The 11,601-nt window shown below is 50.9% G+C and overlaps 1 long non-coding RNA gene across 1 annotated transcript; it reads left to right on the top strand.

Annotated features, from left to right (window-relative positions):
- The first annotated feature begins 1,514 nt into the window (after positions 1-1,514).
- Positions 1,515-4,043, top strand: LOC112662364 (uncharacterized). Its single transcript, XR_003138457.3, has 2 exons — positions 1,515-2,896; positions 3,624-4,043. It is a non-coding gene; the product is annotated as an uncharacterized LOC112662364 (long non-coding RNA).
- Positions 4,044-11,601: the final 7,558 nt, after the last annotated feature.

The following is an 11,601-nucleotide window of genomic DNA, read 5'->3' on the forward strand; positions in this document are numbered from 1 at the left end:
ACCTCCAGGCAGGTGCGGGGCCATGGAGCCGCTCGAGAGGAACCTTCCTGAACCCTGACGCTCCAGACCTGTGGAGCAGCCTTGCCGGAGCCTCCCGGTCACCATCCCCTGGGCAGGGGGATCCTCGGGGACAGGCTCCCAGTCCCGGCCTGGGCTCCGGGCTTGCACAGGGGCCGTGGGGGCTGCGGGAGAGCGGCCGCGTCCCCGGCTCGCGTCCCTCCTCCCGCTAGACGCGCCGGCCCGGGAAGGAAGGCGCCCCTCGGGCCCCCTGCCACGCAGCCCGCGGTCAGCCCAGCCCCGCCCCGCGCCTCGCGGCTCTGCGCCTGCGCCCTGCTGGCTGCGCCCCGCGCCCCGAGACCTCCCCCCAGCGCTCTCCGCGCGGCCCGGCCGTCGGGCTCCTGGGGCGCGCCCTGCCCCGCGTCCCTCGGCAGCGGGTGTCCGGCCGGCAGCTCGCGCGGGCCGGAGCCCCAGATCGCCCGCGCCCTGGCAGGGGCCTCGCGGGCCCACCGCGGGCTCGGCCTGGACAGGGATGGCAGGCCTCCGCGGCCTCCCTCCACCTCCGCGGCCTCCCTCCACCTCCGCGGCCTCCCTCCACCTCCGCGGCCTCCACCTCCGCGGCCTCCCTCCACCTCCGCGGCCTCCACCTCCGCGGCCTCCCTCCACCTCCGCGGCCTCCACCTCCGCGGCCTCCCTCCACCTCCGCGGCCTCCCTCCACCTCCGCGGTCTCCACCTCCGCGGCCTCCCTCCACCTCCGCGGCCTCCACCTCCGCGGCCTCCCTCCACCTCCGCGGCCTCCACCTCCTCCTGCCGGTGGTGCCCAAAGCTTGCGGCGCCTCAGAACCAGCTGGGGAGCTAAAGGCCAACGCACCCCTGACGCCGGGTCAAAGCTCCCGGGTGCTTCCCGCGCTCGGCCGCGGCTGCGGACGGCGGACCACGGCAGGCACTGAACCCCCTGGGACCTTGTGAAAATGCAGGTTTCGATTCCAGAGGTCTGGGGCGGGGCCCGAGAACCTGCATTTTTTCTAACAAGCTCCCGGGGATGCCTGGGGGTACATGTGGGGCTGCCAGACACCTCTGTAAACGCCCCTTGCTTCTCGGCCTTTCTCTTGCAATAGGGTCGATGCGGGCTGTGGAGCAGATGGACAGGGGTTGAAATCCCACCTGTGCCTCTCTCCAGCTTGGTGAAGTAGGGCCCCGCCCGGTTCTTTATGGGCGAAATGGGGGTGTGATTGTTGGCCTGCCAGTGTCTGGCAAGCTAGAGGTGAGACGACGTCGGGAAGGCCCCGGCGCCCGGCGAGCTGTCCTAGCTCTGTGAGGACGGCTGAGCTCTCCACCGACCCTCATGGCCGACTCAGCCAGGAAATGACAGTAGAGGAAGGAGCTCTCCAGGCTCCCCTTTCCCTGCTCTCTGCCCCCCTCATAGGAGGACTGCTGGGCTGAAGCCAAAGCTCAAACAGTCTGGGGGGCGGGGTGGGGGTGGGGAGAAAAAGGAGGGAGACTGGGTTGGATGGAATACGTGGAAGGGTCCACATGAGAGCCTGGGGGGCGGGGGGCGGTGCTGGCATTGGGTCCCTGGGTGGCCTGAGTCCCTGGGAGAACAGTCCTGCTGGGGGCAGGCGCTGACGGTGGCAGGAAGAATGATCAGAGCAGGTGGTGAGAGTCACAGAAAGCTAGAGAGCAGGAGCCATCAAGGGTCAGGATCCCAGGGAACAGAGAGACACCGGGAAGGGCGGGATCCAGGAGAGAAGACGACTATACCTGGGGAACTTCTCTCTGTGTCGTTGCCCCTTGGAAAGGGTGTGGCAGAGGTTAGTGTGCAGGCTTTCCCCAGAGGCTGCCCCCAAACTGTAGCCTATTGCTCATCCTGTGACTGTGGGCAGGGTGACTTAAGGTCTCAGCCTCAGTGTCTTCATCTGTAAGATGGAGTTAGGATCGTTAACTCGAACTGTCGTGAGAACTAAGCAAGGCACTCCTGTATAGCCCTCTGATGGGTGGCTGACTCACGTCAAGCCTTCTGAGGGGGTTCTGGATTGTGAGTTTCTCCCCCCAGACAGATGAGCAACCTGAGGCTTGCAGAGTAAAGTCACACCCAGGTCTGGGCTCCCCTCTCTCCCTCACATAGGTAGGAAAAAAAATCACACAGGTTTTTTTGTAAGCTCCCCAGATGATTGGAAGGGGCAGCAACCTTTGAGGACCACTGGTAGAAGCTGAAGGCTGTGGAAAGTAGAAGCCACCAGTGAATCGCCGTACTCTCCCAAACCTCTTAAGCTCCCTTTAGATCCAACACCCTTTATAAACCAACTTTATGAGTTGGTAAAGGACCCCACATGGGTGCTTGTGGTGACCTCCAGCCAGAATATGTCTCCTGTGGTAGCCCAGCAAAGGGGTTGGAAGTCAGAGGTTCTGGATTAAAGCTCCCGCCTCCCTTGGGACTGGTGGTGGTGATCACATGCAGCAACATTGTCCTTGTCCTGAGATGTGTGAATGCTCTCTTAGGACCTGCCCAAATGCAAGGCACATTCAGGATGTTCTCTTCTGAATGCACATGAGATTGAAAGACTACACTCTCTTTTAAAGCACAGGGCTCTGATGTAGCTCCAATGGGTAGCTCAGTTGGCAGGATTTTTGAAACCAAGCTTTCTTCTACACGCAGCCCATGGACTTCAAGCAAGCAAGGAGCCCCGAGCTGAGATGTGGGGCAGCCTTGGTCCACTCTGAGCATGGCTGGCACAGCATTCCCTGCCTTGTTCTGTGATCCTGCTTTTCACAAACTTCTCCTCCCCTAGACAGTCAGCATTGTGAAGGCAAGGACAGTGTCCTACTCCACCTCGAGTTTCCATCACCCAGCAAAACGCCTGCCACCTAATCAGTGGTTACTAAGTGATCATTACGAAGGTAAGAATAACTGAGCTGTGGGAGCTGGGGCAGGCACCTCACCTCTGTCTTCTCCTGGGCCTCAATTGTTTCACGCATAAAATGGGGTTTGGACTAAATTTGATCTCTTAGGCTCCCTCTTGCTCAAACAGTTGCTAAGTTTGAATTATTCTTCACCTGGTCATAGTCCACTTTATTTTTCTTTCCCAGGTACATATTCCTACACTGGACCTTGAGTGTATGTTTTCTCCTTACTCAAGTCGGTGGATGAGCTTTTTAAAATGATTGCAAACGGCCTGCCTAGTTAAGGCCTGAAATTCCTTTCTTTTCTCACTGAATTTTTCTTGGCGAGGCCTTCCATCTGTTTTTGTTAGAGGCACATGGGGCTGATCATTCTGGGTGGGTGGAGGTTTTCTCTTCCTCAATCATCTTGGTAGCTTCTACAACATCTCTGGCCTCATCACCTCTGTGGCATTGGTAGGGCAAACACCTCCGATCCCCTTTCCTTTGCCTGGGATTCACTCTTGGCAAAGGGAACATGCAGGCTGGCCCAGATCAGAGGAGGTGCCACTGAGTGTGATGTGGGACAGACACAGTCAGTCACATGGGCTCATAGAACATCATCACCCACAGGATTAGATGAGTGGCATCACCCCATTCCCTATAAAACACCTTTCACATTTACCTGTTCGGACTGAAAGAGTAGAAAAAAGAACACAGATTCTGAGGGGAATCTTTTGCCTTCCAGGAAGGCTGCCGTGGTAAGATTTTCTATGATGTTGGCCTAACCCTTGGCTATCTGTGACCGACAAGTCACCGTGTGTGGTGCTGTCTGTAAAGATGACCATGTGTGTATGCGCTGCTCCTGTCATCAAGAGGTAGAGTCAATTCCCTTTCCCCTTGGATCTGTGCTGGTACTGGGACTGGCTTTGCCCAATGGAAGGAGACAGAAGGGATGCTGTTCCGGTTCTGGCCCAAGGCCTCATGTTCTCTGAGCCTGAGCCACCACGTAGAGTACCAGGCTATCTTGCTGGGCTGAGAGCCAGAAGCCAGCCTCAGGGCCTCGAAGCTACCTGGCCAACCCGGTTGATACCAGACAGCCCCGCTGAGCTCTGCCTGAAGACCTGGCCCACTGAATTGGGAGCAATAAAATAGTTTTGTGATTTAAGCTGCTTAGTGTTAGGGTGGTGTGTTACACAGTGATAGGTCCCTGAAACACCGTTCATACCCTAACATCTTCATTTGCAAAATGGTGGGTCTGCTTTCCATCTTTGAAGCTAAGCCAATGACTCTGTAACTAGTATCAGATTCTCTCACCATAAACAAACCTTTTGATATCTGGCCTCCAAACAAGGGTTTGGAATCAGGAAAAGTGCCCCTGAGTCCTAGAGACCACCAGCACTAATGCAACTGAAATTCATCAAGGAAAACAGAGGAATGTACTGTCTGAAAGCATTGGCTTCGGAGCAGAACTCCCTAGCTTTCAATTCCTGGCCATTCTATGTTGGACATGTTTCTTTCTCCTGGTCTCAGTTTCCTCATCTGTAAATTGGGGATAGGGACAGTGCCTACTTAGGATTAATGTGAAGATTAGCTAAAATATTGTCCATATATTGCTTAGCATGATGCCCGGAGTGTTGAAGGTATTCAATAAATGGTGGTATTCCTTTTGTTGGCTCCTTTTTGGTTCTTATATCTGTCCACGAGGGAGTGTAAACATACCAAAACATGATAACCTAGCCTTGCACCAGTCGATAAGAAAATGAAATTACACATTACCAGGGGCACTCAGAGCATTGGCCTATATTCTCTCTGTAGGTTCAAAGAGAATTCAAATGATTTCTTCTGTGTAAAAAAATACAGACTGCAGGGGAGGGGCAGAGGAAAGAAGCTGCATAATGAATCGCTTTCATTTCTAAAAAGATATTTACGATTAGAGGAAAGATGGATGAAAAGGATTAAAAAATTAATTTGTGGCTTTGTCAAAATTAAGCACAAGAAAGCAGCACATTGGTTAGCACATTTTTAGAGAAAAACAACAGTGGAACAAGAGGAATCAAAACCTAACCTTCTACCATCTGCCACAGATGATTTTGTAGCTCTCTACCAGAATCTCATTAGCATCTTCTAAGAGGCTGATTGTGCCACCAGTAAAACAGTGGTGGAGAAAGGAGCACTCACCCCCGGGGCACACACTCCACCTTGAGCCCGCTGGGGCAGGGAGGTGGCCAGGCAGGAACCCGAACCTCTCTCCTGATTCCCTCCTTCGTGCTCAGGAATTCCCTAGGCAGACAAAAGCTCCCTTTCAGCAGGGAGAGAGTTACCCTTTAAAAACTCGGCTCCAGGCAGCAAGAACAGGGAGGAGGAGTGATTGGCCTAGCGAAGACAAGAATAACACCGAAAACCCACATTTGCTTCTAGTTCTGGGCCTCCTGGGTCTACGCTCTCCTGGCTACATTTTCAAGTGCTGCATTTTCTGGAGCTTTTCAAACCTGGGCCTGCCAGGTTGGAGGCGCAGGGGATATGGACACCCCCATCCCCCAACCTTCCGACTCCTCAATCTTCCCTCCTTGCTTCCCAAAGGAAAGCAAGACAATACAAGACTCCTCGTTCTCAAGGGGCTTTCACCTACTCAAGAGCTGTGAAAAGAATTTAGAACTTTGAGATGAAAATCTTGCAGGAGGAATAGGGGCCAAGTTCACATGATTCCCCAGGAGGTTTTAAGGAATTCTGATTTTTTTTTCCCCACCATTTCTTTAAATCTTCCTTTCTGGAGAAATGTGTGAGCTAGAGCCTGTTTGCGTGTGTGTGTGTGTGTGTGTGTGTGTGTGTGTGTGTATGTGTATATGTACACACACACATATGTATGAATGAAGCAAATACCACCCAGTGATCTACTCTCTCTTGGAAGACTAGAATCCGTAAGATTCTGGAAATCTGCTAAATCTTTCAGGGACTCATAATTCAACTGGACCTTTTACTGGACCCAGAACTGTAGAAATCCAAGTCCAAAGGGTTGCTTTGATTCCATCCAGTAGGATCTCAATCCCAACTCACTTGATTCCTTTGTCTCAGTCTCCTTGTCTTGAGATGTCCTAGGTCCTTAAGCAAAGTATTGTCTGTTTGGTGTCCTCTTGTCTCCAAATACTCTGACCACATGAGCTGAGGGCTCCTTTTTTTATGGGGATCCCCCGAGGACTTCAGAGTTCTAAGTCACAAGTCAGTTTGTTTAATGCCATAAGACCTTGGGCTGAGGGGCACTGAGGTGGCTCAGTGGTTGAGTATCTGCCTTTAGTTTGGGTTGTGATCCCGGAGTCCTGGGATGGGGTCGCATCAGGTTCCCCGCAAGGAGCCTGATTCTCCCTCTGCCTATGTCTCTGCCTCTCTCTGTGTCTTTCATGAATAAATAAATAAAATCCTTAAAAAAAAAAAAAAAAAAGACCTTGGCTGGAACTTTCAAACTTCAAGGTTCATCATTCATGAAACTAAATGACAACACTGAATTACTTTCAGGAGAGTCTCAACTAAGGACTGTGAAAATTAGCACTAGTGGAACTTAACATGAATTAGTCCTTTAGGATTGTGAGGCATCCCAACTAGCTTAAGCAAACCGAAGGAATGTTCGGACTCCCATCACTGAGCCAGGGCTGGGTTAAAGCTGCAAAAGCCCTCTGTCTCTCCACTGGTTTTGTTCTCTCCTAATGGCTGATGAACAAAGGGAGGTATGGAGGCCGACCGTTCCATTCTTACATCATCACAGCTCAGCATCCCCTGAGGAAAGAAAGATTATTCTCCCAATATCTGTAGAGCCAAAGGACACTTTTCTGGTTGGTATGGCTGGGATCATGCATCCACCCTTCAGACAACCATTGAGGCTGGGGCATGGGATCTATGATTGACACTGGGTGGGGGGTGGGGTGGTAACCCCAAGGAAGGGAGGGCTGCCATTACCAAGAGCAGAGGGCGGGGGACACTGTGCTCACACACATACAAAACAGGTGTTTGTCCCACGTGCATAAAATACATTTGATAGTCACAAGGTCTTTCTCTTCTCTTGCCTTCACATCGGCTTTTACAGCCGAGGTGCTAATTGGAAGAATCCTGAGTCATGGCTCTGATGCGTGTTTTCCAACACTACCAAGCAATCCTCCAATTCTCAGCGGACACTGAGTGGGTGCCTACAACTCAGCTCAGTTCTGACACTACCCGGAGATAGCATCAGATCCCCCCAGTGAAGGGCTTACTCCCACAAGACTACTCCCACTTCAGATGTCACTTGCTAGTCCACGTTGTCACCTGTGCTGTAAACTGGGTGTTCCCACAAAGCTCTCTTCAGGTTTGACTAACTAGCCAGAGTGGCTTCCAGGACTTAGAGAAACATTCACTTACCTTTACTAGTGGATTATAAAGGATATAAATGATGAGAGGTCCATAGGGTGAGGTCTGGAAGGGTCTGGAGCACAGGAGCTTTTGTCCCCATGGAACTGGGGTATGCCACCCACCTGGCTCATGGATGTGTTTCCCAACCAGAAGCTCATCAAATCTTGTTATTCAAGAGTTCCTAGAGAGTTAAATCTGCAGTCACCCCCTCCTTCTCTTTCCCACATGTCATGGGTGGGGCTGAAAGGTCAGCCCCTCAGAAGAAATCTAGCAGCCCCAGGCTAAGCCACCTCATTAGCCTAAACTCGGGTATACTCGAAAGGGGTCCGCTGAATGACAAAAGATATGCCTGTCACTGAGGAAATTCCAAGAGTTTTAAGATTTTTGTGCTAGGAGCTGAGGACAAAGACCAAATATATTTATTGCACCAAACGTGGTTAGACATCCAATGTCAGCCAGAGCAGAATAGAAGGCATTAAGCAGGGCTCCTGCACACACCTTTGTGCATTTTTGGAGCTGAGGAGTCACGGTCACCTCTGCCTGGCAGCCCTGCCCTCGCCCTCTTACTGACCTGATCCCAAAGAAACATAGCTCCCCTGGTTTATCCATGCCCTGGGACCTCTTGTCGGAACAAGTATAAAGGAGTTCAGCCTGAAGTGGACCTTCCTGGCCCTGGCATCCGGAGCCAGCAACCCTGGCCATGCAGATTCGGGACCCCGTTCCTGCTCTCGCCTCTGAGGCCGGCATGCGCTTAGCCTGTGGCTTATGTAATGATCCGAGCCAACCCCACCGTGTGCCAGCCATTGTTCTAAGCCCTTTCATTATATGAATTTATCTGATATTCACACTGCCCTATGTGCTATGCAGAATTATGGTTACCCTGCCCTTAGAGATGAGGTAACAGGGTAAGGGCACTGAGAGGCTACATCATTCCCTCCGGGTCACATGGCATCTAAGTGGCAGAACCGAGAAACCACAGCATTAAAGATGCGTGGGTAGTATGCAGACTCTGAAGTAAGACTGGCTTTGTCACACACCATGTGACCCTGGGCAATTTGTTTCACGCCTCTGAGCCTCAGTTTCTTCATTGTAAACTGGAACATGAAAGTCTCAGTATATTCTAAGACTCTTCCTTGGCACCTTCTTGGCCCATATGCTCCTCCTAGGCACTCCCGTTCAGGCTTGCACCTTTATTTATTTACTTTTTAAAGATTTTATTTATTTATCCATGAGACACACACACACACACACACACACACACACACACACAGACATAGGCAGAGGGAGAAGCAGGCTCCACGCAGGGAGCCTGATGTGGGACTCGATCCTGGGACTCCGGGATCAAGACCTGAGCCAAAGGCAGCCGCACTCAACCGCTGAGCCACACAGGGATCCCTTAACTCCTGCCTCTTGAACATTTCCCCTTTAATGCTCATTTGCATCTTCCACTTAGCAAAACGGAGGACTCTTGCTTTTCCTAGCCAAATTCTTACCCCCTCCTCAGTCCTCCTGGTGTCCATGCATGGTGTCACCATCTACCCAGCTGCTCCGGCTAAGAACCTAGAATCTAAATTGTATTCTTCTTTTTACTCACCCTGTAACCAATCTTTCATTAAGTCCTATTAGCTCAAACTCCAAAAAAAAATACCCTGAAGTCTGGTCATTTTCACAGTTTCCACGGTCACAGAGTTTCAGCCCAGAGTCTCTGCCTGGATCACAGGGCCTTCTAATGACTCCTTTACTCCATCCTTATAAGTTAGATCATTTTCCTGGCTCTGATTACAACCCTTCCATGACTTGCCACTGCTCCAGGATAAAAATCTAGACTCATTTCTGTGATCTATCTGGTCCTACTTAACGTGGCCTCTCTTTCCTCCTCCAAACCCTCCTACCCGCTCTTTCCTTCTAATTCTGTGACAGCAGGTTGTTCATCTATTTTGGTCACTTGCTACATTTCCAGGGCCTCGAAAAGTGCCTGCAACATAACAGAAGCTTACTATATATTTACTTGTTGGATGAATGAATGACTGCCGGCCTCATGGACCTTCTCTCCCTCAAACCCACCACACTTTTTCCTGTCTGAGGGCAGTTGTATATGCTATTCCTTCTGCTTCTAGCACTGTTCCCCCAGCTCTGTGTGGCCACACCGCTCCACCTTTCAGGTGTTGACTCAGACTCAGCTCCTCAAAGAGACTTTTCCTGACGCGGTGGCAGAAGCGGCTCCTATTCCCTAGTGCTCCATCTCATTACCCTATTTTCAAGCGCCTGAAGTTACCTTCTTTATTTTGGTCATGTGGCCTAACCCCAAACCCTGAGAATGAGCCTCGATCACAGGAACCTTATCTGTCTATTCATTGTTATATCCCAGCATCTAGAACAGTGCTTGGCACATAGTGGGTGCTCAGTAAGTGATGGTGAACTGATTCATGAACATTTAAGGCTGTTGCGACGAGGAAACATATTAAAACCTTTGGAAAGCTGGCAGTCTCTAGTAAGGCGAAGCACACACTTAGAAGGACCAACAATTCTACCCCTAGGTATACATACAAGAGATGTGAGTACATACAACCAGAAATTGCCTTGAACAAAAAATGTCCATAGCAGCCTTATTCATCACAGTCAAAACCTGGAAATAACCCCAATGTCCATCCATAAGGGAAGTGACAAACTGTGGTCTATTTATATAATGGAATAAGAAGGGCTTACATGCCTGAATCTCACAGACGACGTGTTGATCAAAAGAAGCCACACACGAAAAGGACATACTGTGTGATTCTATTTATATAAAATTCAAGAATAGAGAAAACTAATCCTGGCTGTGCCTGGTGACCCCTTTCCCCTTTCTACTTGTGGGCTGAGTGGGGTGCACCGCCTTTGTGCTAGGCGGAAGTGAGACAACCCGGTTAGAAGGGGAAGGATTTGCATCAACAAATGGTAGAGGGGTCAGTGCGGATACTGTGGGTGGAAAGAATGTTGATGGCCTGGGTAATTTTGGAAAGCTATGTGCAAGGCTGCCCTGGCCAATAGAGGTTTGTGGAACAGCTGGAAAAACACAGAACTTTCAAAGAACACCAAAGAGGATGCTGTGGCTTCACGCAGGAATCAGATCTCAAAATGTAAAGCACACGTTGAGTGCGACTCCACTGGTGGCCGTTGCTGCCGAGGCAGGTGGCTTCCTGCCCAGTGCAGGAGGGGACTGGAGGGGGAGGAGGGGAGCAGCAGATCTTTTTCCTGTTCCCTGGGCCCATGCCTCCAGCGCTCTGGGGGTGATGGTGTTCTTCCACCTAGTGGTGGAGCAAAGCCCCTTTGGGGGCCCCTTTCGTTTCATCTGAAACTATGCAAAGCCCGGACATAACAGGAAGAGAATGGTTTTGTAATACATGTCTACTTAATACATAGTGAGGTATCTACTTAAATAACCAAGAAATCAAGCTTTCCTTTATAAGAACAGCCCCCCAGGCAGCGCTCACAACCACAGGCCTTCCGTCCGCCCCCTCCCCCAACTGCGCCCACCTTGCGGCCACTTGCCCGTCATCCATCTGTCGTGTTGCAGCAATGCCTTTAGCTGGTTGGGAAACACAGCCATCAAAACGAACAGCTCAGTGTGTCACCAGAACCTTGTGAAACCTGCAGGAGAGCTGAGCTGAATTCAGAAAATGTGACAGGCAGGGCCACAGAGATAAACCACAGCTGCCAGAACCCTTGGGGATGCAGATATGTTTGCTTAATGGTGGTAATTATGTTAATTATACGCAGGTATTTATTGTGGTTTCTCTCCCCAGATACTCTTTGCCCAAACTGATTTTAAAAAGTTCCCACTTTCTGGAAGGTTGGGAATGTGTTTTCTTGTTCTCAATGATGTCCAGTTTAGAAAAGGGAATTTGGTGAGTGCTCCTCAGAACAAGTGGATAAACACAAGTGAGGTCTGCACGTGTCCTTCCAATCATCTGTCAGTTAAAAGAGGGTGCCTCCCACAAGAGCTCCTCCACCCAAAGACAAGCCAGTAAAACAGATGAGAGGTCCAAAGTTGGAGGAAACGGAAACTTGGATTTCAGTTTGAGTCGAAATGCTGTACCTATGGGTGACAGCATTGTTAGGAGATCATCCTGCAGGGAGTTCAGGAGCGTACGTAACCCATGAGCTCAGTCATCCGTGGGCGTGAATAAGCAGATCCTGGGAATGAACAACCTGCCATCGACAGGCCAGGCATCATCCCAGCGAAGCAATAACCTGTCACTTGCGGTGGCTAAGAGACCTAAAGGAAAGAGCCCATCAAGCCCAAGTCTTATCCATTAGGGAAAATGGCTGAAGCAAAACTCGCTAACAATTAATTGTATCAACCAAGA

Source organism: Canis lupus, chromosome 13 (genome assembly GCF_003254725.2).
Source record: "Canis lupus dingo isolate Sandy chromosome 13, ASM325472v2, whole genome shotgun sequence".
NCBI lineage: Eukaryota > Metazoa > Chordata > Mammalia > Carnivora > Canidae > Canis > Canis lupus.